The sequence below is a fragment of the Plectropomus leopardus genome, chromosome 8 (genome assembly GCF_026936395.1).
Source record: "Plectropomus leopardus strain MGB_pleo_1.0 chromosome 8, ASM2693639v1, whole genome shotgun sequence".
Classification (NCBI taxonomy): domain Eukaryota; kingdom Metazoa; phylum Chordata; class Actinopteri; order Perciformes; family Serranidae; genus Plectropomus; species Plectropomus leopardus.
In genome coordinates, this window is record NC_142183.1 from 5,676,445 (window position 1) to 5,701,848 (window position 25,404).

Genomic DNA, 25,404 nt, shown 5'->3' on the forward strand with positions numbered 1-25,404 from the left:
TCATTTTTTTGAGGATGGATTATCCATTAGCAAAAATCAAATTTAGAGCAGATTTATAACCAAAATAATTGACTAGGAATTAGTCACTGCAGGGACTAATTCTTAAGTTACTTTGAATTCTTTAAATCCCAAGGCCCTTTTTGTATCCACTGAAGTGTTTTCCTCCTGTATCTGCGCTGCAAAACCACAGGCTATGCTTTTAATACTCACCTCACTGTTGGTCTTTTGGTGGTGGAGGGTCAAACCAGGACACTGCAGGCATCACAACACATGGATCACGGCGAAATGGAACAGACAAGCGCGCCAAGTGCTATCACCCCCTCCTTCCTGCAAGTTCACTCAGTTCAGCTCAAACAGGAACTGCAAGAGAGATCAAGAGATGGTGGATGTGTTTAATGTAAATACAAGTTTCCTGAAATCTTGAAAACTACAATTAGTTAGTACTGTAATGCAATGCTTATTTACTGTTTATTGAGTTTTATATACGTCATTTAAGGGGAGACAGTACAGGTGGAGAGTGTAAAAGGTTACCACTTTGAGACTTCCCCAGTTTATTATTTACATCGAGACATTTGTTTTTGCCTTGCATGCTTTCTGAAAATTCATTTAAGTATGCAATAATGCATTATCTAATGCACTTCCTGCATACTTTTCCTGTGCAGAAATTTGAACAAAAACACATCTAATGTGTATTTTGGAAGTTACCTTTTAACATGTCTGAGAGAAAACATGTTAAAGAAGCAAAATTGCCTGAAATCTAAAAAATTTATCCGTGCATGAAAAAACTGTTTTGTTTTTTTTTTTTGGCCTGTATTGTCTCCCCTTTAATTCAAAATAAATTATTAGTCTGTAAGAAACTGACCTCAGCTCTGTATCAAATACATTTAACTGAATGAGCAGCATTTTGGGCAAAACTGTTACAAAAATGTCCCGCAGAGCAGCTAAAGTGATATTTAGGGATTTAGACTTGCAGCAAAGCCTTTTCCTTCATGTTTTTAAGGGTGGATGTTAATGAGGAAACCATCTGGTGCTGATGTCATGTAGTATGTACTGTCCAAGCTTGGAGGATCTCCTCGTGAACCATCTGCCAATGGCCACATCTGGTTCTTCTCCACCCATGCCCTTGTTTTGGATACAGTGCTAACAAGCTCCCACGCAATATACACAACATGGCGACAGTTGTGGCCGACCTGTTCCAGACAACTTTAAACCCAGCTGCCTTCATCTGCTCGTGTGCGTGCAGGTTTCCATTCCAGAAAAACACTCTAACTGAAGATTTCTCTGATTAGCAGTTTTAGCTGTGGCTAGCAGGAACATCTGAGTGAAAACAGCTGCTTTGTCGTTTCGCTGTACTGAAAATGGACACATACATGGGGTAAGTTTTGAATGAAAATAGAAACGTTGTTGATTGTTGTGTCCTTGTAAGGATTACTTCCCAGCTCTCCTCTAGAAAAATGACCTTCTTGTGAGGCTTTGTGCCTCCCGTGTTGCTTCGACGTCTCTGTAATCACATACTGTGTTTCTGTGACACTCATCGCTGAGAAACGTATTATTAATACAATGATATGACGTATGGTGCTAAAACATTTTTGTTATTTTGAGTGACGTAATACGCAATAACGTTTTTGTCATATTTTGAAGGACTGTTGTTTTATGGGTTTTGGGTCCATTTTTTTGAATGTTTTTTCAATGCTGTATGCTATAACATACCTTTATACACTAAACTCAGTGATTTTCAGCTGTTTTTTGGACATGTCAAATTTTGACATTTTCGCCATAGTATAGCCTTGGTGTTTTGGTCATTTTTTCACCATGCAGTTTTATGGGTTTTTTGGCCGTTTTTGCATGTTTTTTCAACACTGTATACTACAACATGCTCCTATAAACAATCCTAAGTGGTTTTAAACAGTTTTTTGGACATATCAATTTTTGACATTTTCGCCATAGTATAGCCTTGGTGTTTTTTTCGTCATTTTTTCACCATGCAGTTTTATGGGTTTTTTGGCTGTTATTGGATATTTTTTCAACACTGTATACTATAACATGCTTCTATGAACAATCCTAAGTGGTTTTAAGCACTTTTTTGGACATGTCAATTTTTGACATTTTCGCCATAGTATAGCCTTGGTGTTTTTTCACATTTTTCACCATGCAGTTTTATGGGTTTTTTGGCTGTTATTGGATATTTTTTCAACACTGTATACTATAAAATGCTTCCATAAACAATCCTAAGTGGTTTTAAGCACTTTTTTGGACATGTCAATTTTTGACATTTTCGCCATAGTATAGCCTTGGTGTTTTTTTCGTCATTTTTTCACCATGCAGTTTTATGGGTTTTTTGGCTGTTATTGGATATTTTTTCAACACTGTATACTATAACATGCTTCTATGAACAATCCTAAGTGGTTTTAAGCACTTTTTTGGACATGTCAATTTTTGACATTTTCGCCATAGTATAGCCTTGGTGTTTTTTTCGTCATTTTTTCACCATGCAGTTTTATGGGTTTTTTGGCTGTTATTGGATATTTTTTCAACACTGTATACTATAACATGCTCCTATAAACAATCCTAAGTGGTTTTAAGCACTTTTTTGGACATGTCAATTTTTGACATTTTCGCCATAGTATAGCCTTGGTGTTTTTTTCGTCATTTTTTCACCATGCAGTTTTATGGGTTTTTTGGCTGTTATTGGATATTTTTTCAACACTGTATAATATAACATGCTCCTATAAACAATCCTAAGTGGTTTTAAGCAGTTTTTTGGACATGTCAATTTTTGACATTTTCGCCATAGTATAGCATTGGTGTTTTTTTTCATCATTTTTTCACCATGCAGTTTTATGGGTTTTTTGGCTGTTATTGGATATTTTTTCAACACTGTATACTATAACATGCTCCTATAAACAATCCTAAGTGGTTTTAAGCACTTTTTTGGACATGTCAATTTTTGACATTTTCGCCATAGTATAGCCTTGGTGTTTTTTTTGTCATTTTTTCACCATGCAGTTTTATGGGTTTTTTTGGCTGTTATTGGATATTTTTTCAACACTGTATACTATAAAATGCTTCTATAAACAATCCTAAGTGGTTTTAAGCACTTTTTTGGACATGTCAATTTTTGACATTTTCGCCATAGTATAGCCTTGGTGTTTTTTAGTCATTTTTTCACCATGCAGTTTTATGGGTTTTTTGGCTGTTATTGGATATTTTTTCAACACTGTATACTATAAAATGCTTCCATAAACAATCCTAAGTGGTTTTAAGCACTTTTTTGGACATGTCAATTTTTGACATTTTCGCCATAGTATAGCCTTGGTGTTTTTTTCGTCATTTTTTCACCATGCAGTTTTATGGGTTTTTGGCTGTTATTGGATATTTTTTCAACACTGTATACTATAACATGCTTCTATAAACAATCCTAAGTGGTTTTAAGCACTTTTTGGACATGTCAATTTTTGACATTTTCGCCATAGTATAGCCTTGGTGTTTTTTTCGTCATTTTTTCACCATGCAGTTTTATGGGTTTTTTGGCTGTTATTGGATATTTTTTCAACACTGTATACTATAACATGCTTCTATAAACAATCCTAAGTGGTTTTAAGCACTTTTTTGGACATGTCAATTTTTGACATTTTCGCCATAGTATAGCCTTGGTGTTTTTTAGTCATTTTTTCACCATGCAGTTTTATGGGTTTTTTGGCTGTTATTGGATATTTTTTCAACACTGTATACTATAACATGCTTCTATGAACAATCCTAAGTGGTTTTAAGCACTTTTTTGGACATGTCAATTTTTGACATTTTCGCCATAGTATAGCCTTGGTGTTTTTTTCACATTTTTTCACCATGCAGTTTTATGGGTTTTTGGCTGTTATTGGATATTTTTTCAACACTGTATACTATAACATGCTTCTATAAACAATCCTACGTGGTTTTAAGCACTTTTTGGACATGTCAATTTTTGACATTTTCGCCATAGTATAGCCTTGGTGTTTTTTCGTCATTTTTCACCATGCAGTTTTATGGGTTTTTTGGCTGTTATTGGATATTTTTTCAACACTGTATACTATAACATGCTCCTATAAACAATCCTACGTGGTTTTAAGCACTTTTTTGGACATGTCAATTTTTGACATTTTCGCCATAGTATAGCCTTGGTGTTTTTTTAGTCATTTTTTCACCATGCAGTTTTATGGGTTTTTTGGCCGTTTTTGCATGTTTTTTCAACACTGTATACTACAACATGCTCCTATAAACAATCCTAAGTGGTTTTAAGCAGTTTTTTGGACATGTCCATTTTTGACATTTTCGCCATAGTATTGCCTTTGTGTTTTTTTTGTCATTTTTTCACCATGCAGTTTTAGTGGTTTTTTTGGCTGTTATTGGATATTTTTTCAACACTGTATACTATAACATGCTTCTATAAACAATCCTAAGTGGTTTTAAGCACTTTTTGGACATGTCAATTTTTGACATTTTCGCCATAGTATAGCCTTTGGTGTTTTTTTTCGTCATTTTTCACCATGCAGTTTTATGGGTTTTTGGCTGTTATTGGATATTTTTTCAACACTGTATACTATAACATGCTTCTATAAACAATCCTAAGTGGTTTTAAGCACTTTTTGGACATGTCAATTTTTGACATTTTCGCCATAGTATAGCCTTGGTGTTTTTTTAGTCATTTTTTCACCATGCAGTTTTATGGGTTTTTTGGCCGTTTTTGCATGTTTTTTCAACACTGTATACTACAACATGCTCCTATAAACAATCCTAAGTGGTTTTAAGCACTTTTTTGGACATGTCAATTTTTGACATTTTCGCCATAGTATAGCCTTGGTGTTTTTTTAGTCATTTTTTCACCATGCAGTTTTAGGGGGTTTTTTGGCTGTTATTGGATATTTTTTCAACACTGTATACTATAACATGCTTCTATAAACAATCCTAAGTGGTTTTAAGCACTTTTTGGACATGTCAATTTTTGACATTTTCGCCATAGTATAGCCTTGGTGTTTTTTCGTCATTTTTTCACCATGCAGTTTTATGGGTTTTTGGCTGTTATTGGATATTTTTTCAACACTGTATAATATAACATGCTTCTATAAACAATCCTAAGTGGTTTTAAGCAGTTTTTGGACATGTCAATTTTTGACATTTTCGCCATAGTATAGCCTTGGTGTTTTTTCAGTCATTTTTCACCATGCAGTTTTATGGGTTTTTGGCTGTTATTGGATATTTTTCAACACTGTATACTATGACCTGCTTCTTGAAACGATCCTCCGTGGTTTTAAGCACTTTTTTGGACATGTCAATTTTTGACATTTTCGCCATAGTATAGCCTTGGTGTTTTTTTCGTCATTTTTTCACCATGCAGTTTTATGGGTTTTTTGGCTGTTATTGGATATTTTTTCAACACTGTATACTATAACATGCTTCTATAAACAATCCTAAGTGGTTTTAAGCACTTTTTTGGACATGTCAATTTTTGACATTTTCGCCATAGTATAGCCTTGGTGTTTTTTAGTCATTTTTTCACCATGCAGTTTTATGGGATTTTTGGCGGTTATTGGATATTTTTTCAACACTGTATACTATAACATGCTTCTATAAACAATCCTAAGTGGTTTTAAGCACTTTTTGGACATGTCAATTTTTGACATTTTCGCCATAGTATAGCCTTGGTGTTTTTAGTCATTTTTCACCATGCAGTTTTATGGGTTTTTTGGCTGTTATTGGATATTTTTCAACACTGTATACTATAACATGCTTCTATGAACAATCCTAAGTGGTTTTAAGCACTTTTTGGACATGTCAATTTTGACATTTTCGCCATAGTATAGCCTTGGTGTTTTTTCGTCATTTTTTCACCATGCAGTTTTATGGGTTTTTGGCTGTTATTGGATATTTTTTCAACACTGTATACTATAACATGCTTCTATAAACAATCCTAAGTGGTTTTAAGCACTTTTTGGACATGTCAATTTTTGACATTTTCGCCATAGTATAGCCTTTGGTGTTTTTTAGTCATTTTTTCACCATGCAGTTTTATGGGTTTTTTGGCTGTTATTGGATATTTTTTCAACACTGTATACTATAACATGCTTCTATGAACAATCCTAAGTGGTTTTAAGCACTTTTTTGGACATGTCAATTTTTGACATTTTCGCCATAGTATAGCCTTGGTGTTTTTTTCGTCATTTTTTCACCATGCAGTTTTATGGGTTTTTGGCTGTTATTGGATATTTTTCAACACTGTATACTATAACATGCTCCTATAAACAATCCTACGTGGTTTTAAGCACTTTTTGGACATGTCAATTTTGACATTTTCGCCATAGTATAGCCTTGGTGTTTTTTTCGTCATTTTTTCACCATGCAGTTTTATGGGTTTTTTGGCTGTTATTGGATATTTTTTCAACACTGTATCCTATAAAATGCTTCTATAAACAATCCTACGTGGTTTTAAGCACTTTTTTGGACATGTCAATTTTTGACATTTTCGCCATAGTATAGCCTTGGTGTTTTTAGTCATTTTTTCACCATGCAGTTTTATGGGTTTTTGGCTGTTATTGCATGTTTTTCAACACTGTATACTATAAAATGCTTTCATAAACAATCCTAAGTGGTTTTAAGCACTTTTTTGGACATGTCAATTTTTGACATTTTCGCCATAGTATAGCCTTGGTGTTTTTTAGTCATTTTTTCACCATGCAGTTTTATGGGTTTTTTGGCTGTTATTGGATATTTTTTCAACACTGTATACTATAACATGCTTCTATAAACAATCCTAAGTGGTTTTAAGCACTTTTTTGGACATGTCAATTTTTGACATTTTCGCCATAGTATAGCCTTGGTGTTTTTTCATCATTTTTTCACCATGCAGTTTTATGGGTTTTTGGCTGTTATTGGATATTTTTTCAACACTGTATAATATAACATGCTCCTATAAACAATCCTAAGTGGTTTTAAGCACTTTTTTGGACATGTCAATTTTTGACATTTTCGCCATAGTATAGCCTTGGTGTTTTTTTCGTCATTTTTTCACCATGCAGTTTTATGGGTTTTTTGGCTGTTATTGGATATTTTTTCAACACTGTATACTATAACATGCTCCTATAAACAATCCTAAGTGGTTTTAAGCAGTTTTTTGGACATGTCAATTTTTGACATTTTCACATAGTATAGCCTTGGTGTTTTTTAGTCATTTTTTCACCATGCAGTTTTATGGGTTTTTGGCTGTTATTGGATATTTTTTCAACACTGTATACTATAAAATGCTTTCATAAACAATCCTAAGTGGTTTTAAGCACTTTTTTGGACATGTCAGTTTTTGACATTTTCGCCATAGTATAGCCTTGGTGTTTTTTTCGTCATTTTTTCACCATGCAGTTTTATGGGTTTTTTGGCTGTTATTGGATATTTTTTCAACACTGTATACTATAACATGCTTCTATAAACAATCCTAAGTGGTTTTAAGCACTTTTTTGGACATGTCAATTTTTGACATTTTCGCCATAGTATAGCCTTGGTGTTTTTTAGTCATTTTTTCACCATGCAGTTTTATGGGTTTTTTGGCTGTTATTGGATATTTTTTCAACACTGTATACTATAACATGCTTCTATAAACAATCCTAAGTGGTTTTAAGCACTTTTTTGGACATGTCAATTTTTGACATTTTCGCCATAGTATAGCCTTGGTGTTTTTTAGTCATTTTTTCACCATGCAGTTTTATGGGTTTTTTGGCTGTTATTGGATATTTTTTCAACACTGTATACTATAACATGCTCCTATAAACAATCCTACGTGGTTTTAAACACTGTTTTGGACATGTCAATTTTTGACATTTTCGCCATAGTATAGCCTTGGTGTTTTTTCGTCATTTTTCACCATGCAGTTTTATGGGTTTTTTGGCTGTTATTGGATATTTTTCAACACTGTATACTATAAACATGCTTCTATAAACAATCCTAAGTGGTTTTAAGCACTGTTTTGGACATGTCAATTTTTGACATTTTCGTCATAGTATAGCCTTGGTGTTTTTTTCGTCATTTTTTCACCATGCAGTTTTATGGGTTTTTTGGCCGTTTTTGCATGTTTTTTCAACACTGTATACTACAACATGCTCCTATAAACAATCCTAAGTGGTTTTAAGCAGTTTTTTGGACATGTCAATTTTTGACATTTTCGCCATAGTATAGCCTTGGTGTTTTTTTAGTCATTTTTTCACCATGCAGTTTTAGGGGTTTTTTTGGCTGTTATTGGATATTTTTTCAACACTGCATACTATAACATGCTTCTATAAACAATCCTAAGTGGTTTTAAGCACTTTTTTGGACATGTCAATTTTGACATTTTCGCCATAGTATAGCCTTGGTGTTTTTTTCGTCATTTTTTCACCATGCAGTTTTATGGGTTTTTTGGCTGTTATTGGATATTTTTTCAACACTGTATACTATAACATGCTCCTATAAACAATCCTACGTGGTTTTAAGCAGTTTTTGGACATGTCAATTTTTGACATTTTCGCCATAGTATAGCCTTGGTGTTTTTTAGTCATTTTTTCACCATGCAGTTTTATGGGTTTTTGGCTGTTATTGGATATTTTTTCAACACTGTATACTATAACATGCTTCTATGAACAATCCTAAGTGGTTTTAAGCACTTTTTTGGACATGTCAATTTTTGACATTTTCGCCATAGTATAGCCTTGGTGTTTTTTTCGTCATTTTTTCACCATGCAGTTTTATGGGTTTTTTGGCTGTTATTGGATATTTTTTCAACACTGTATACTATAAAATGCTTCTATAAACAATCCTAAGTGGTTTTAAGCACTTTTTTGGACATGTCAATTTTTGACATTTTCGCCATAGTATAGCCTTGGTGTTTTTTTCGTCATTTTTTCACCATGCAGTTTTATGGGTTTTTTGGCTGTTATTGGATATTTTTTCAACACTGTATACTATAACATGCTTCTATGAACAATCCTAAGTGGTTTTAAGCAGTTTTTGGACATGTCAATTTTTGACATTTTCGCCATAGTATAGCCTTGGTGTTTTTTTCGTCATTTTTCACCATGCAGTTTTATGGGTTTTTTTAGGCTGTTATTGGATATTTTTTCAACACTGTATACTATAACATGCTTCTATAAACAATCCTAAGTGGTTTTAAGCACTTTTTTGGACATGTCAATTTTTGACATTTTCGCCATAGTATAGCCTTGGTGTTTTTTAGTCATTTTTTCACCATGCAGTTTTATGGGTTTTTTGGCTGTTATTGGATATTTTTTCAACACTGTATACTATAACATGCTTCTATGAACAATCCTAAGTGGTTTTAAGCACTTTTTTGGACATGTCAATTTTGACATTTTCGCCATAGTATAGCCTTGGTGTTTTTTTAGTCATTTTTTCACCATGCAGTTTTAGGGGTTTTTTGGCCGTTTTTGCATGTTTTTTCAACACTGTATACTATAACATGCTTCTATAAACAATCCTAAGTGGTTTTAAGCACTTTTTTGGACATGTCAATTTTTGACATTTTCGCCATAGTATAGCCTTTGGTGTTTTTTTCGTCATTTTTCACCATGCAGTTTTATGGGTTTTTGGCTGTTATTGGATATTTTTCAACACTGTATACTATAACATGCTCCTATAAACAATCCTAAGTGGTTTTAAGCAGTTTTTTGACATGTCAATTTTGACATTTTCGCCATAGTATAGCCTTGGTGTTTTTTTCGTCATTTTTTCACCATGCAGTTTTATGGGTTTTTTGGCTGTTATTGGATATTTTTTCAACACTGTATACTATAACATGCTCCTATAAACAATCCTACGTGGTTTTAAGCACTTTTTTGGACATGTCAATTTTTGACATTTTCGCCATAGTATAGCCTTGGTGTTTTTTTTGTCATTTTTTCACCATGCAGTTTTATGGGTTTTTTGGCTGTTATTGGATATTTTTTCAACACTGTATACTATAAAATGCTTCTATAAACAATCCTAAGTGGTTTTAAGCACTTTTTTGGACATGTCAATTTTTGACATTTTCGCCATAGTATAGCCTTGGTGTTTTTTCGTCATTTTTTCACCATGCAGTTTTATGGGTTTTTTGGCTGTTATTGGATATTTTTTCAACACTGTATACTATAAAATGCTTCCATAAACAATCCTAAGTGGTTTTAAGCACTTTTTTGGACATGTCAATTTTTGACATTTTCGCCATAGTATAGCCTTTGGTGTTTTTTTCACATTTTTCACCATGCAGTTTTATGGGTTTTTTGCCTGTTATTGGATATTTTTTCAACACTGTGTACTATAACATGCTTCTATATACAATCCTAAGTGGTTTTAAGCACTTTTTGGACATGTCAATTTTTGACATTTTCGCCATAGTATAGCCTTGGTGTTTTTTTTTCATTTTTTCACCATGCAGTTTTATGGGTTTTTTGGCTGTTATTGGATATTTTTTCAACACTGTATACTATAAAATGCTTCTATAAACAATCCTAAGTGGTTTTAAGCAGTTTTTTGGACATGTCAATTTTTGACATTTTCGCCATAGTATAGCCTTGGTGTTTTTTTTCATCATTTTTCACCATGCAGTTTTATGGGTTTTTTGGCTGTTATTGGATATTTTTTCAACACTGTATACTATAACATGCTTCTATAAACAATCCTAAGTGGTTTTAAGCACTTTTTTGGACATGTCAATTTTTGACATTTTCGCCATAGTATAGCCTTGGTGTTTTTTTCGTCATTTTTTCACCATGCAGTTTTATGGGTTTTTTGGCTGTTATTGGATATTTTTTCAACACTGTATACTATAACATGCTCCTATAAACAATCCTACGTGGTTTTAAGCACTTTTTTGGACATGTCAATTTTTGACATTTTCGCCATAGTATAGCCTTGGTGTTTTTGTCGTCATTTTTTCACCTTGCAGTTTTATGGGTTTTTTGGCTGTTATTGGATATTTTTCAACACTGTATACTATAACATGCTCCTATAAACAATCCTAAGTGGTTTTAAGCACTTTTTTGGACATGTCAATTTTTGACATTTTCGCCATAGTATAGCCTTGGTGTTTTTTTAGTCATTTTTCACCATGCAGTTTTATGGGTTTTTGGCTGTTATTGGATATTTTTTCAACACTGTATACTATAACATGCTCCTATAAACAATCCTAAGTGGTTTTAAGCACTTTTTTGACATGTCAATTTTTGACATTTTCGCCATAGTATAGCCTTGGTGTTTTTTTTCGTCATTTTTTCACCATGCAGTTTTATGGGTTTTTGGCTGTTATTGGATATTTTTTCAACACTGTATACTATAACATGCTCCTATAAACAATCCTAAGTGGTTTTAAGCACTTTTTTGGACATGTCAATTTTTGACATTTTCGCCATAGTATAGCCTTGGTGTTTTTTTCGTCATTTTTTCACCATGCAGTTTTATGGGTTTTTTGGCTGTTATTGGATATTTTTTCAACACTGTATACTATAACATGCTTCTATAAACAATCCTAAGTGGTTTTAAGCACTTTTTGGACATGTCAATTTTGACATTTTCGCCATAGTATAGCCTTGGTGTTTTTTTTTCATTTTTTCACCATGCAGTTTTATGGGTTTTTGGCTGTTATTGGATATTTTTTCAACACTGTATACTATAACATGCTTCTATAAACAATCCTAAGTGGTTTTAAGCACTTTTTGGACATGTCAATTTTGACATTTTCGCCATAGTATAGCCTTGGTGTTTTTTTTAGTCATTTTTTCACCATGCAGTTTTATGGGTTTTTGGCTGTTATTGATATTTTTTCAACACTGTATACTATAACATGCTTCTATAAACAATCCTAAGTGGTTTTAAGCACTTTTTGGACATGTCAATTTTTGACATTTTCGCCATAGTATAGCCTTGGTGTTTTTTAGTCATTTTTCACCATGCAGTTTTATGGGTTTTTTTGGCTGTTATTGGATATTTTTCAACACTGTATCCTATAAAATGCTTCTATAAACAATCCTACGTGGTTTTAAGCACTTTTTTGGACATGTCAATTTTTGACATTTTCGTCATAGTATAGCCTTGGTGTTTTTTTAGTCATTTTTTCACCATGCAGTTTTATGGGTTTTTTGGCTGTTATTGGATATTTTTTCAACACTGTATACTATAAAATGCTTTCATAAACAATCCTAAGTGGTTTTAAGCACTTTTTTGGACATGTCAATTTTTGACATTTTCGCCATAGTATAGCCTTGGTGTTTTTTAGTCATTTTTTCACCATGCAGTTTTATGGGTTTTTTGGCTGTTATTGGATATTTTTTCAACACTGTATAATATAACATGCTCCTATAAACAATCCTAAGTGGTTTTAAGCAGTTTTTTGGACATGTCAATTTTTGACATTTTCGCCATAGTATAGCCTTGGTGTTTTTTTCGTCATTTTTCACCATGCAGTTTTATGGGTTTTTGGCTGTTATTGGATATTTTTCAACACTGTATACTATAACATGCTTCTATAAACAATCCTAAGTGGTTTTAAGCACTTTTTGGACATGTCAATTTATGACATTTTCGCCATAGTATAGCCTTGGTGTTTTTTCGTCATTTTTCACCATGCAGTTTTATGGGTTTTTGGCTGTTATTGGATATTTTTTCCACACTGTTTACTATAACATGCTTCTATAAACAATCCTAAGTGGTTTTAAGCACTTTTTTGGACATGTCAATTTTTGACATTTTCGCCATAGTATAGCCTTTGGTGTTTTTTTTCACATTTTTTCACCATGCAGTTTTATGGGTTTTTGGCTGTTATTGGATATTTTTTCAACACTGTATACTATAACATGCTTCTATAAACAATCCTAAGTGGTTTTAAGCACTTTTTTGGACATGTCAATTTTTGACATTTTCGCCATAGTATAGCCTTGGTGTTTTTTTCGTCATTTTTTCACCATGCAGTTTTATGGGTTTTTTGGCTGTTATTGGATATTTTTTCAACACTGTATACTATAACATGCTTCTATAAACAATCCTAAGTGGTTTTAAGCACTTTTTTGGACATGTCAATTTTTGACATTTTCGTCATAGTATAGCCTTGGTGTTTTTTAGTCATTTTTCACCATGCAGTTTTATGGGTTTTTGGCTGTTATTGGATATTTTTTCAACACTGTATACTATAACATGCTTCTATAAACAATCCTACGTGGTTTTAAGCACTTTTTTGGACATGTCAATTTTTGACATTTTCGCCATAGTATAGCCTTGGTGTTTTTTTTGTCATTTTTTCACCATGCAGTTTTATGGGTTTTTTGGCTGTTATTGGATATTTTTTCAACACTGTATACTATAACATGCTTCTATAAACAATCCTAAGTGGTTTTAAGCACTTTTTTGACATGTCAATTTTGACATTTTCGCCATAGTATAGCCTTGGTGTTTTTTCGTCATTTTTCACCATGCATTTTTTTGGTTTTTTGGCTGTTATTGGATATTTTTTCAACACTGTATACTATAACATGCTTCTATAAACAATCCTAAGTGGTTTTAAGCACTTTTTTGGACATGTCAATTTTTGACATTTTCGCCATAGTATAGCCTTGGTGTTTTTTTCGTCATTTTTTCACCATGCAGTTTTATGGGTTTTTTGGCTGTTATTGGATATTTTTTCAACACTGTATACTATAACATGCTCCTATAAACAATCCTACGTGGTTTTAAGCACTTTTTGGACATGTCAATTTTGACATTTTCGCCATAGTATAGCCTTGGTGTTTTTTCGTCATTTTTTCACCATGCAGTTTTATGGGTTTTTTGGCTGTTATTGGATATTTTTCAACACTGTATACTATAACATGCTTCTATAAACAATCCTAAGTGGTTTTAAGCACTTTTTGGACATGTCAATTTTTGACATTTTCGCCATAGTATAGCCTTGGTGTTTTTTTTTCATTTTTCACCATGCAGTTTTATGGGTTTTTTGGCTGTTATTGGATATTTTTTCAACACTGTATACTATAACATGCTTCTATAAACAATCCTAAGTGGTTTTAAGCACTTTTTTGGACATGTCAATTTTTGACATTTTCGCCATAGTATAGCCTTGGTGTTTTTTAGTCCATTTTTCACCATGCAGTTTTATGGGTTTTTTGGCTGTTATTGGATATTTTTTCAACACTGTATACTATAACATGCTTCTATAAACAATCCTAAGTGGTTTTAAGCACTTTTTTGGACATGTCAATTTTTGACATTTTCGCCATAGTATAGCCTTGGTGTTTTTTTCGTCATTTTTTCACCATGCAGTTTTATGGGTTTTTTGGCTGTTATTGGATATTTTTTAAAACTGTATTCTATTACATGCTTCTATAAACAATCCTAAGTGGTTTTAAGCACTTTTTGGACATGTCAATTTTTGACATTTTCGCCATAGTATAGCCTTGGTGTTTTTTTAGTCATTTTTCACCATGCAGTTTTATGGGTTTTTGGCTGTTATTGGATATTTTTCAACACTGTATACTATAACATGCTTCTATAAACAATCCTAAGTGGTTTTAAGCACTTTTTTGGACATGTCAATTTTTGACATTTTCGCCATAGTATAGCCTTGGTGTTTTTTAGTCATTTTTTCACCATGCAGTTTTATGGGTTTTTTGGCTGTTATTGGATATTTTTTCAACACTGTATACTATAACATGCTTCTATAAACAATCCTAAGTGGTTTTAAGCACTTTTTTGGACATGTCAATTTTTGACATTTTCGCCATAATATAGCCTTGGTGTTTTTTCGTCATTTTTTCACCATGCAGTTTTATGGGTGTTTTGGCTGTTATTGGATATTTTTTCAACACTGTATACTATAACATGCTTCTATAAACAATCCTAAGTGGTTTTAAGCACTTTTTTGGACATGTCAATTTTTGACATTTTCGCCATAGTATAGCCTTGGTGTTTTTTTCGTCATTTTTTCACCATGCAGTTTTATGGGTTTTTTGGCTGTTATTGGATATTTTTTCAACACTGTATACTATAACATGCTCCTATAAACAATCCTACGTGGTTTTAAGCACTTTTTTGGACATGTCAATTTTTGACATTTTCGCCATAGTATAGCCTTGGTGTTTTTTTCGTCATTTTTCACCATGCAGTTTTATGGGTTTTTTGGCTGTTATTGGATATTTTTTCAACACTGTATACTATAACATGCTTCTATAAACAATCCTAAGTGTTTTTAAGCACTTTTTGGACATGTCAATTTTTGACATTTTCGCCATAGTATAGCCTTGGTGTTTTTTAGTCATTTTTTCACCATGCAGTTTTATGGGTTTTTTGGCTGTTATTGGATATTTTTTCAACACTGTATACTATAACATGCTCCTATAAACAATCCTAAGTGGTTTTAAGCACTTTTTTGGACATGTCAATTTTTGACATTTTCGCCATAGTATAGCCTTGGTGTTTTTTCATCATTTTTTCACCATGCAGTTTTATGGGTTTTTTGGCTGTTATTGGATATTTTTTCAACACTGTATACTATAACATGCTCCTATAAACAATCCTAAGTGGTTTTAAGCACTTTTTTGGACATGTCAATTTTTGACATTTTCGCCATAGTATAGCCTTGGTGTTTTTTTCGTCATTTTTTCACCATGCAGTTTTATGGGTTTTTTGGCTGTTATTGGATATTTTTTCAACACTGTATACTATAACATGCTTCTATAAACAATCCTAAGTGGTTTTAAGCACTTTTTTGGACATGTCAATTTTTGACATTTTCGCCATAGTATAGCCTTTGGTGTTTTTTTTTTAGTCATTTTTCACCATGCAGTTTTATGGGTTTTTGGCTGTTATTGGATATTTTTTCAACACTGTATACTATAACATGCTCCTATAAACAATCCTAAGTGGTTTTAAGCACTTTTTTGGACATGTCAGTTTTTGACATTTTCGCCATAATATAGCCTTGGTGTTTTTTCGTCATTTTTTCACCATGCAGTTTTATGGGTTTTTTGGCTGTTATTGGATATTTTTTCAACACTGTATACTATAACATGCTTCTATAAACAATCCTAAGTGGTTTTAAGCACTTTTTGACATGTCAATTTTTGACATTTTCGCCATAGTATAGCCTTGGTGTTTTTTTTCATCATTTTTCACCATGCAGTTTTATGGGTTTTTGGCTGTTATTGGATATTTTTCAACACTGTATACTATAACATGCTTCTATAAACAATCCTAAGTGGTTTTAAGCACTTTTTTGGACATGTCAATTTTTGACATTTTCGCCATAGTATAGCCTTGGTGTTTTTTTCGTCATTTTTTCACCATGCAGTTTTATGGGTTTTTTGGCTGTTATTGGATATTTTTTCAACACTGTATACTATAACATGCTCCTATAAACAATCCTAAGTGGTTTTAAGCACTTTTTTGGACATGTCAATTTTTGACATTTTCGCCATAGTATAGCCTTGGTGTTTTTTTTCACATTTTTTCACCATGCAGTTTTATGGGTTTTTGGCTGTTATTGGATATTTTTTCAACACTGTATACTATAACATGCTTCTATAAACAATCCTAAGTGGTTTTAAGCACTTTTTGGACATGTCAATTTTGACATTTTCGCCATAGTATAGCCTTGGTGTTTTTTTCGTCATTTTTCACCATGCAGTTTTATGGGTTTTTTGGCTGTTATTGGATATTTTTCAACACTGTATACTATAACATGCTCCTATAAACAATCCTAAGTGGTTTTAAGCACTTTTTGGACATGTCAATTTTTGACATTTTCGCCATAGTATAGCCTTGGTGTTTTTTTCATCATTTTTTCACCATGCAGTTTTATGGGTTTTTTGGCTGTTATTGGATATTTTTTCAACACTGTATACTATAACATGCTTCTATAAACAATCCTAAGTGGTTTTAAGCACTTTTTTGGACATGTCAATTTTTGACATTTTCGCCATAGTATAGCCTTGGTTTTTTGGTCATTTTTTCACCATGCAGTTTTATGGGGTTTTTTTGGCCGTTTTTGCATGTTTTTTCAACACTGTATACTATAACATGCTCCTATAAACAATCCTAAGTGGTTTTAAGCACTTTTTTGGACATGTCGATTTTTGACATTTTCGCCATAGTATAGCCTTGGTGTTTTTTCGTCATTTTTCACCATGCAGTTTTATGGGTTTTTGGCTGTTATTGGATATTTTTCAACACTGTATACGATAACATGCTTCTATAAACAATCCTAAGTGGTTTTAAGCACTTTTTTGGACATGTCAATTTTTGACATTTTCGCCATAGTATAGCCTTGGTGTTTTGGTCATTTTTTCACCATGCAGTTTTATGGGGTTTTTTGGCTGTTATTGGATGTTTTTCAACACTGTATACTATAACATGCTCCTATAAACAATCCTACGTGGTTTTAAGCACTTTTTTGGACATGTCAATTTTTGACATTTTCGCCATAGTATAGCCTTGGTGTTTTTTTCGTCATTTTTTCACCATGCAGTTTTATGGGTTTTTTGGCTGTTATTGGATATTTTTTCAACACTGTATACTATAACATGCTTCTATAAACAATCCTAAGTGGTTTTAAGCCCTTTTTTGGACATGTCAATTTTTGACATTTTCGCCATAGTATAGCCTTGGTGTTTTTTCGTCATTTTTCACCATGCAGTTTTATGGGTTTTTGGCTGTTATTGGATATTTTTTCAACACTGTATACTATAACATGCTCCTATAAACAATCCTAAGTGGTTTTAAGCACTTTTTTGGACATGTCAATTTTGACATTTTCGCCATAGTATAGCCTTGGTGTTTTTTCGTCATTTTTTCACCATGCAGTTTTATGGGTTTTTTGGCTGTTATTGGATATTTTTTCAACACTGTATACTATAACATGCTTCTATAAACAATCCTAAGTGGTTTTAAGCACTTTTTTGGACATGTCAATTTTTGACATTTTCGCCATAGTATAGCCTTGGTGTTTTGGTCATTTTTTCACCATGCAGTTTTATGGGTTTTTTGGCTGTTATTGGATATTTTTTCAACACTGTATACGATAACATGCTTCTATAAACAATCCTAAGTGGTTTTAAGCACTTTTTGGACATGTCAATTTTTGACATTTTCGCCATAGTATAGCCTTGGTGTTTTTTTCGTCATTTTTTCACCATGCAGTTTTATGGGTTTTTTGGCCGTTTTTGCATGTTTTTTCAACACTGTATACTATAACATGCTCCTATAAACAATCCTACGTGGTTTTAAGCACTTTTTTGGACATGTCAATTTTTGACATTTTCGTCATAGTATAGCCTTGGTGTTTTTTTCGTCATTTTTCACCATGCAGTTTTATGGGTTTTTTGGCTGTTATTGGATATTTTTTCAACACTGTATACTATAACATGCTTCTATAAACAATCCTAAGTGGTTTTAAGCACTTTTTTGGACATGTCAATTTTTGACATTTTCGCCATAGTATAGCCTTGGTGTTTTTTTCGTCATTTTTTCACCATGCAGTTTTATGGGTTTTTTGGCTGTTATTGGATATTTTTTCAACACTGTATACTATAACATGCTTCTATAAACAATCCTAAGTGGTTTTAAGCACTTTTTTGGACATGTCAATTTTTGACATTTTCGCCATAGTATAGCCTTGGTGTTTTTTTCGTCATTTTTTCACCATGCAGTTTTATGGGTTTTTTGGCTGTTATTGGATATTTTTTCAACACTGTATACTATAACATGCTCCTATAAACAATCCTAAGTGGTTTTAAGCACTTTTTGGACATGTCAATTTTGACATTTTCGCCATAGTATAGCCTTGGTGTTTTTTTCGTCATTTTTTCACCATGCAGTTTATGGGTTTTTTGGCTGTTATTGGATATTTTTTCAACACTGTATACTATAACATGCTCCTATAAACAATCCTACGTGGTTTTAAACACTGTTTTGGACATGTCAATTTTTGACATTTTCGTCATAGTATAGCCTTGGTGTTTTTTTAGTCATTTTTTCACCATGCAGTTTTATGGGTTTTTTGGCTGTTATTGGATATTTTTTCAACACTGTATACTATAACATGCTCCTATAAACAATCCTACGTGGTTTTAAGCACTTTTTTGGACATATCAATTTTTGACATTTTCGCCATAGTATAGCCTTGGTGTTTTTTTCGTCATTTTTTCACCATGCAGTTTTAGGGGTTTTTTTGGCTGTTATTGGATATTTTTTCAACACTGTATACTATAACATGCTTCTATAAACAATCCTAAGTGGTTTTAAGCACTTTTTTGGACATGTCAATTTTTGACATTTTCGCCATAGTATAGCCTTGGTGTTTTGGTCATTTTTTCACCATGCAGTTTTATGGGGTTTTTTTGGCCGTTTTTGCATGTTTTTTCAACACTGTATACTATAACATGCTCCTATAAACAATCCTACGTGGTTTTAAGCACTTTTTTGGACATGTCAATTTTTGACATTTTCGCCATAGTATAGCCTTGGTGTTTTTTTCGTCATTTTTTCACCATGCAGTTTTATGGGTTTTTTGGCTGTTATTGGATATTTTTTCAACACTGTATACTATAACATGCTCCTATAAACAATCCTACGTGGTTTTAAGCACTTTTTTGGACATGTCAATTTTTGACATTTTCGCCATAGTATAGCCTTGGTGTTTTTTAGTCATTTTTTCACCATGCAGTTTTATGGGTTTTTGGCTGTTATTGGATATTTTTTCAACACTGTATAATATAACATGCTCCTATAAACAATCCTAAGTGGTTTTAAGCAGTTTTTTGGACATGTCAATTTTTGACATTTTCGCCATAGTATAGCCTTGGTGTTTTTTTCGTCATTTTTCACCATGCAGTTTTATGGGTTTTTTGGCTGTTATTGGATATTTTTTCAACACTGTATACGATAACATGCTTCTATAAACAATCCTAAGTGGTTTTAAGCCCTTTTTTTGACATTTCAATTTTTGACATTTTCGCCATAGTATAGCCTTGGTGTTTTTTTCGTCATTTTTTCACCATGCAGTTTTATGGGTTTTTTGGCTGTTATTGGATATTTTTTCAACACTGTATACTATAACATGCTCCTATAAACAATCCTAAGTGGTTTTAAGCACTTTTTTGGACATGTCAATTTTTGACATTTTCGCCATAGTATAGCCTTGGTGTTTTGGTCATTTTTTCACCATGCAGTTTTATGGGGGTTTTTTGGCCGTTATTGGATATTTTTTCAACACTGTATACTATAAACATGCTTCTATAAACAATCCTAAGTGGTTTTAAGCAGTTTTTTGACATGTCAATTTTTGACATTTTCGCCATAGTATAGCCTTGGTGTTTTTTCGTCATTTTTCACCATGCAGTTTTATGGGTTTTTGGCTGTTATTGGATATTTTTCAACACTGTATACTATAACATGCTCCTATAAACAATCCTAAGTGGTTTTAAGCACTTTTTTGGACATGTCAATTTTTGACATTTTCGCCATAGTATAGCCTTGGTGTTTTTTTCGTCATTTTTTCACCATGCAGTTTTATGGGTTTTTTGGCTGTTATTGGATATTTTTTCAACACTGTATACTATAACATGCTTCTATAAACAATCCTAAGTGGTTTTAAGCACTTTTTTGGACATGTCAATTTTTGACATTTTCGCCATAGTATAGCCTTGGTGTTTTGGTCATTTTTTCACCATGCAATTTTATGTTTTTTTTGGCCGTTTTTGCATGTTTTTTCAACACTGTATACTATAAAATGCTTCTATAAACAATCCTAAGTGGTTTTAAGCAGTTTTTTGGACATGTCAATTTTTGACATTTTCGCCATAGTATAGCCTTGGTGTTTTTTCGTCTTTTTTTACCATGCAGTTTTATGGGTTTTTTGGCTGTTTTTGGATATTTTTCAACACTGTATACTATAACATGCTTCTATAAACAATCCTAAGTGGTTTTAAGCACTTTTTGGACATGTCAATTTTTGACATTTTCGCCATAGTATAGCCTTGGTGTTTTTTCGTCATTTTTCACCATGCAGTTTTATGGGTTTTTGGCTGTTATTGGATATTTTTTCAACACTGTATACTATAACATGCTTCTATAAACAATCCTAAGTGGTTTTAAGCACTTTTTTGGACATGTCAATTTTTGACATTTTCGCCATAGTATAGCCTTGGTGTTTTGGTCATTTTTTCACCATGCAGTTTTATGGGTTTTTTGGCCGTTTTTGCATGTTTTTTCAACACTGTATACTATAACATGCTCCTATAAACAATCCTAAGTGGTTTTAAGCACTTTTTTGGACATGTCAATTTTTGACATTTTCGCCATAGTATAGCCTTGGTGTTTTTTTCGTCATTTTTTCACCATGCAGTTTTATGGGTTTTTTGGCTGTTATTGGATATTTTTTCAACACTGTATACTATAACATGCTCCTATAAACAATCCTAAGTGGTTTTAAGCACTTTTTTGGACATGTCAATTTTTGACATTTTCGCCATAGTATAGCCTTGGTGTTTTGGTCATTTTTTCACCATGCAGTTTTATGGGGTTTTTTTGGCCGTTTTTGCATGTTTTTTCAACACTGTATACTACAACATGCTCCTATAAACAATCCTAAGTGGTTTTAAGCACTTTTTTGGACATGTCAATTTTTGACATTTTCGCCATAGTATAGCCTTGGTGTTTTTTTCGTCATTTTTTCACCATGCAGTTTTAGGGGGTTTTTTGGCTGTTATTGGATATTTTTTCAACACTGTATACTATAACATGCTTCTATAAACAATCCTAAGTGGTTTTAAGCACTTTTTTGGACATGTCAATTTTTGACATTTTCGCCATAGTATAGCCTTGGTGTTTTTTTCGTCATTTTTTCACCATGCAGTTTTATGGGTTTTTTGGCCATTTTTGCATGTTTTTTCAACACTGTATACTACAACATGCTCCTATAAACAATCCTACGTGGTTTTAAGCACTTTTTTGGACATGTCAATTTTTGACATTTTCGCCATAGTATAGCCTTGGTGTTTTTTTCGTCATTTTTTCACCATGCAGTTTTATGGGTTTTTTGGCTGTTATTGGATATTTTTTCAACACTGTATACTATAACATGCTCCTATAAACAATCCTACGTGGTTTTAAGCACTTTTTTGGACATGTCAATTTTTGACATTTTCGCCATAGTATAGCCTTGGTGTTTTTTTCGTCATTTTTTCACCATGCAGTTTTATGGGTTTTTTGGCTGTTATTGGATATTTTTTCAACACTGTATACTATAACATGCTCCTATAAACAATCCTACGTGGTTTTAAGCACTTTTTTGGACATGTCAATTTTTGACATTTTCGCCATAGTATAGCCTTGGTGTTTTTTTCGTCATTTTTTCACCATGCAGTTTTATGGGTTTTTTGGCTGTTATTGGATATTTTTTCAACACTGTATACTATAACATGCTCCTATAAACAATCCTACGTGGTTTTAAGCACTTTTTTGGACATGTCAATTTTTGACATTTTCGCCATAGTATAGCCTTGGTGTTTTTTTCGTCATTTTTTCACCATGCAGTTTTATGGGTTTTTTGGCCATTTTTGCATGTTTTTTCAATACTCTATACTATAACACACTTCAATAAACAATCCTAAGTGGTCTTAAGCACTTTTTTGGACATGTCAATTTTTGACATAAAATGACCAAAACACCAAGGCTATACTATGGCGAAAATGTGAAAAATTGACATATCCAAAAAACAGCTCAAAACCACTGAGGATAGTTTATAGAGGCGTTTTATAGTATACATTGTAAAAAAAAACAACAAAAACGGAAAAAAAACCCCCACAAAATTTCATGATGAAAAAATTTCCAAAAAAGCAAGAGTATACAATGTCGAAAATTTCAAACTTTGACATATCCAAAAAACAGCTTAAAACCACTTAGGATTGTTTATAGAAGCATATTTTAGTATACAGTGTTGAAAAAACATCCCCAAAAGGCCCCAAAACTCATAAAATAGCATCTTGGAAAAATGACCAAAAAAGCAAGGCTATAGGATAGTGAAAATGTAAAAAATTGTCAAGTCTAAAAAACAGATGAAACCCACTAAGTGTAGCAATTAAAGGCATGTTATAAAATACAGTGTTAAAAAAACATCCTCAAAAGGCCCCAAAACCCATAAAATAGCATGTTGTAAAAATGAGCCAAAAAGCAAGGCTATAGTATGGCGAAAATGCCGAAATTTGACATGTTCAAAAAAAGGGTTCAGTGCTATGTCTCCTCCTTTTCAGCATCTACCTTCTTCCCCTCGACAGCATCATCCGTCTTCACTGTCTTTATTTCCACTGCTATGCTGATGACATCCAGCTCTCTCCACCAACTCTATCACCACAGACGCCCACTCCAAACTCACCAACTGGCCTCACTGAAATAACACATAATGACATGTCGAAAAAATGTCTGAAAATTACATATTATGGGTTGTAGAAACATATCATAAAAATGCCAAAAACGTCATAATTGAGTATGTCAAAATATGACATGTCCAAAAAAATGCTGAAAACCACTGACAACCACATAAAATAGCATGCTGAGACACATTACGGCATAGAATTTGGCAAGAATGGCTTGCAGAGACACTTCATAGTATACAGCATTGAATAAAAGGCACATAAACACCATGGTATAGCATGTCGAAAAATGTCAACCTTGACATGTGAAAAAAAGGGCTGAAAACATCAAAGTATAGTTTCCGAAAAACCTCAAATTTTGACATGTCAAAAAAAGTCTGAAAATGACATATTCTAACTTTTCAAGACACATCATAATATAAAAAAAATGGCCAAAAACGACACAGTATAGTATGTTGAAAAATGTCAAATTTTGACATGTTGAAAAAATGATTGAAAATGACATGGAAAAGTATCTCAAAAAACATCAAATTTTGACATGTCGAAAAAATGTCTGAAAATGACATATTATGGGTTGTAGAAACATATTATGTTATCGCATGTCAAAAAAAGGCCACAAACTTCATAATTTAACATGTCAAAAAAAATTACGAAAACGCCATAGCATATGCTGAAAAATGTCAAATTTTGACATGGCGAAAAAAATGGCTGAAAATCACATATTATAGGTTATAGAGACAGGTCATAATATAGCATGCTAAAAAAACAACAACAACAACAACAACATAGTATACTATGTTGAAAACCTTTAAATTTTGATAATTTGAAAAAATGTCCGAAAACGACATGTTATAGCTTGGAGAGACACGTCACACTTTGTAATATAGCTTGTCGAAAAATGTCTGAAAACAACATGTCGCTTAATGTCAAACTTTGACATGTTGAGCAAATGTCTTAAAATGACATATTACAGCTTGAAGAAACACGTCATACTATACCATGTCAAAAAAAGACCAAAAACCTCATAATGTAGCCTGCCAAAAAAGTGGCTAAAAACCACATATTATAGCTTTTAGAGACATGTCATAGTATACAATGTCGAAAAAAAAGGCCAAAAAATGTCCAAATATATCATGTCGAAAAAATGTCTGAAAATGAAACATACTATGTTCTATACTATTCTGTGACATTTTTGTCACGTTTTTGGTCATTTTTGACAGCACACTATACTATGAAGTCTTGGGGTCCTTCTAGGCGATATACTATATTGTGACATTGTCACATTTTGGGTAATTTTTGATGACATCCTATACAATGACATTTTTGTCATATTTTCAGCCAAATACTATCCTTCGATGTTTTTGTCATATTTTGAGCAACATACTTTACTATGTACTTTTTGTCATATTTTCTTACACACAATACTTTCATATTTCTTTTGGACTACATACTTTACCATGCTATTTTTAGATATTTTGAGTTCTATTATGTTGTTATGATCTTCTGAACGACATAATTTACTGTGATGTTTTTATAATATGTTGAGCAACTTGCCATATGATGCAATGACATTTTTATGATTTTTTTGGAAGACATAATATACTATGACTTTTTCTGTTTTTTTGACATATTTTCAGAGACATGCTATAGAATGACTTCTTGTGATATTTTCAGTTACATAGTATACTTTAACTGTAATAATTTAATGGCTTAGTACACTTTTTACATTCAAAGCATCATACTATATTGTTTTTTCTGATTTTTTTTAATCAAATATGATATTGATAATTTTTTTGCAACAATCTTCATGACATACTATGCAATGAGATTTTTTTCCCATTTCTGACAAAATACTTTACAATGATTTAATTTTTTTTTTTTGCCAATTCTATTGTATAACTTTTTTGTGATATATTTGACAACATACTGTACTATACAATTTTTGTCACATTGACATACTATACTATTACTTTATTGTCGTATTCAAAATGTCAAAGAA

General features: G+C 32.5%; 1 long non-coding RNA gene across 1 annotated transcript in view; it reads right to left on the reverse strand.

Annotated features, from left to right (window-relative positions):
* LOC121947767 (uncharacterized) overlaps window positions 1-25,404 on the reverse strand; it is a 199,064-nt gene that overhangs the window by 10,027 nt on the left and 163,633 nt on the right. The window contains exon 5 of the long non-coding RNA XR_006106110.2: window positions 211-360. This is a non-coding gene — a long non-coding RNA (uncharacterized LOC121947767). The remainder of the gene's footprint in view (window positions 1-210; window positions 361-25,404) is intronic.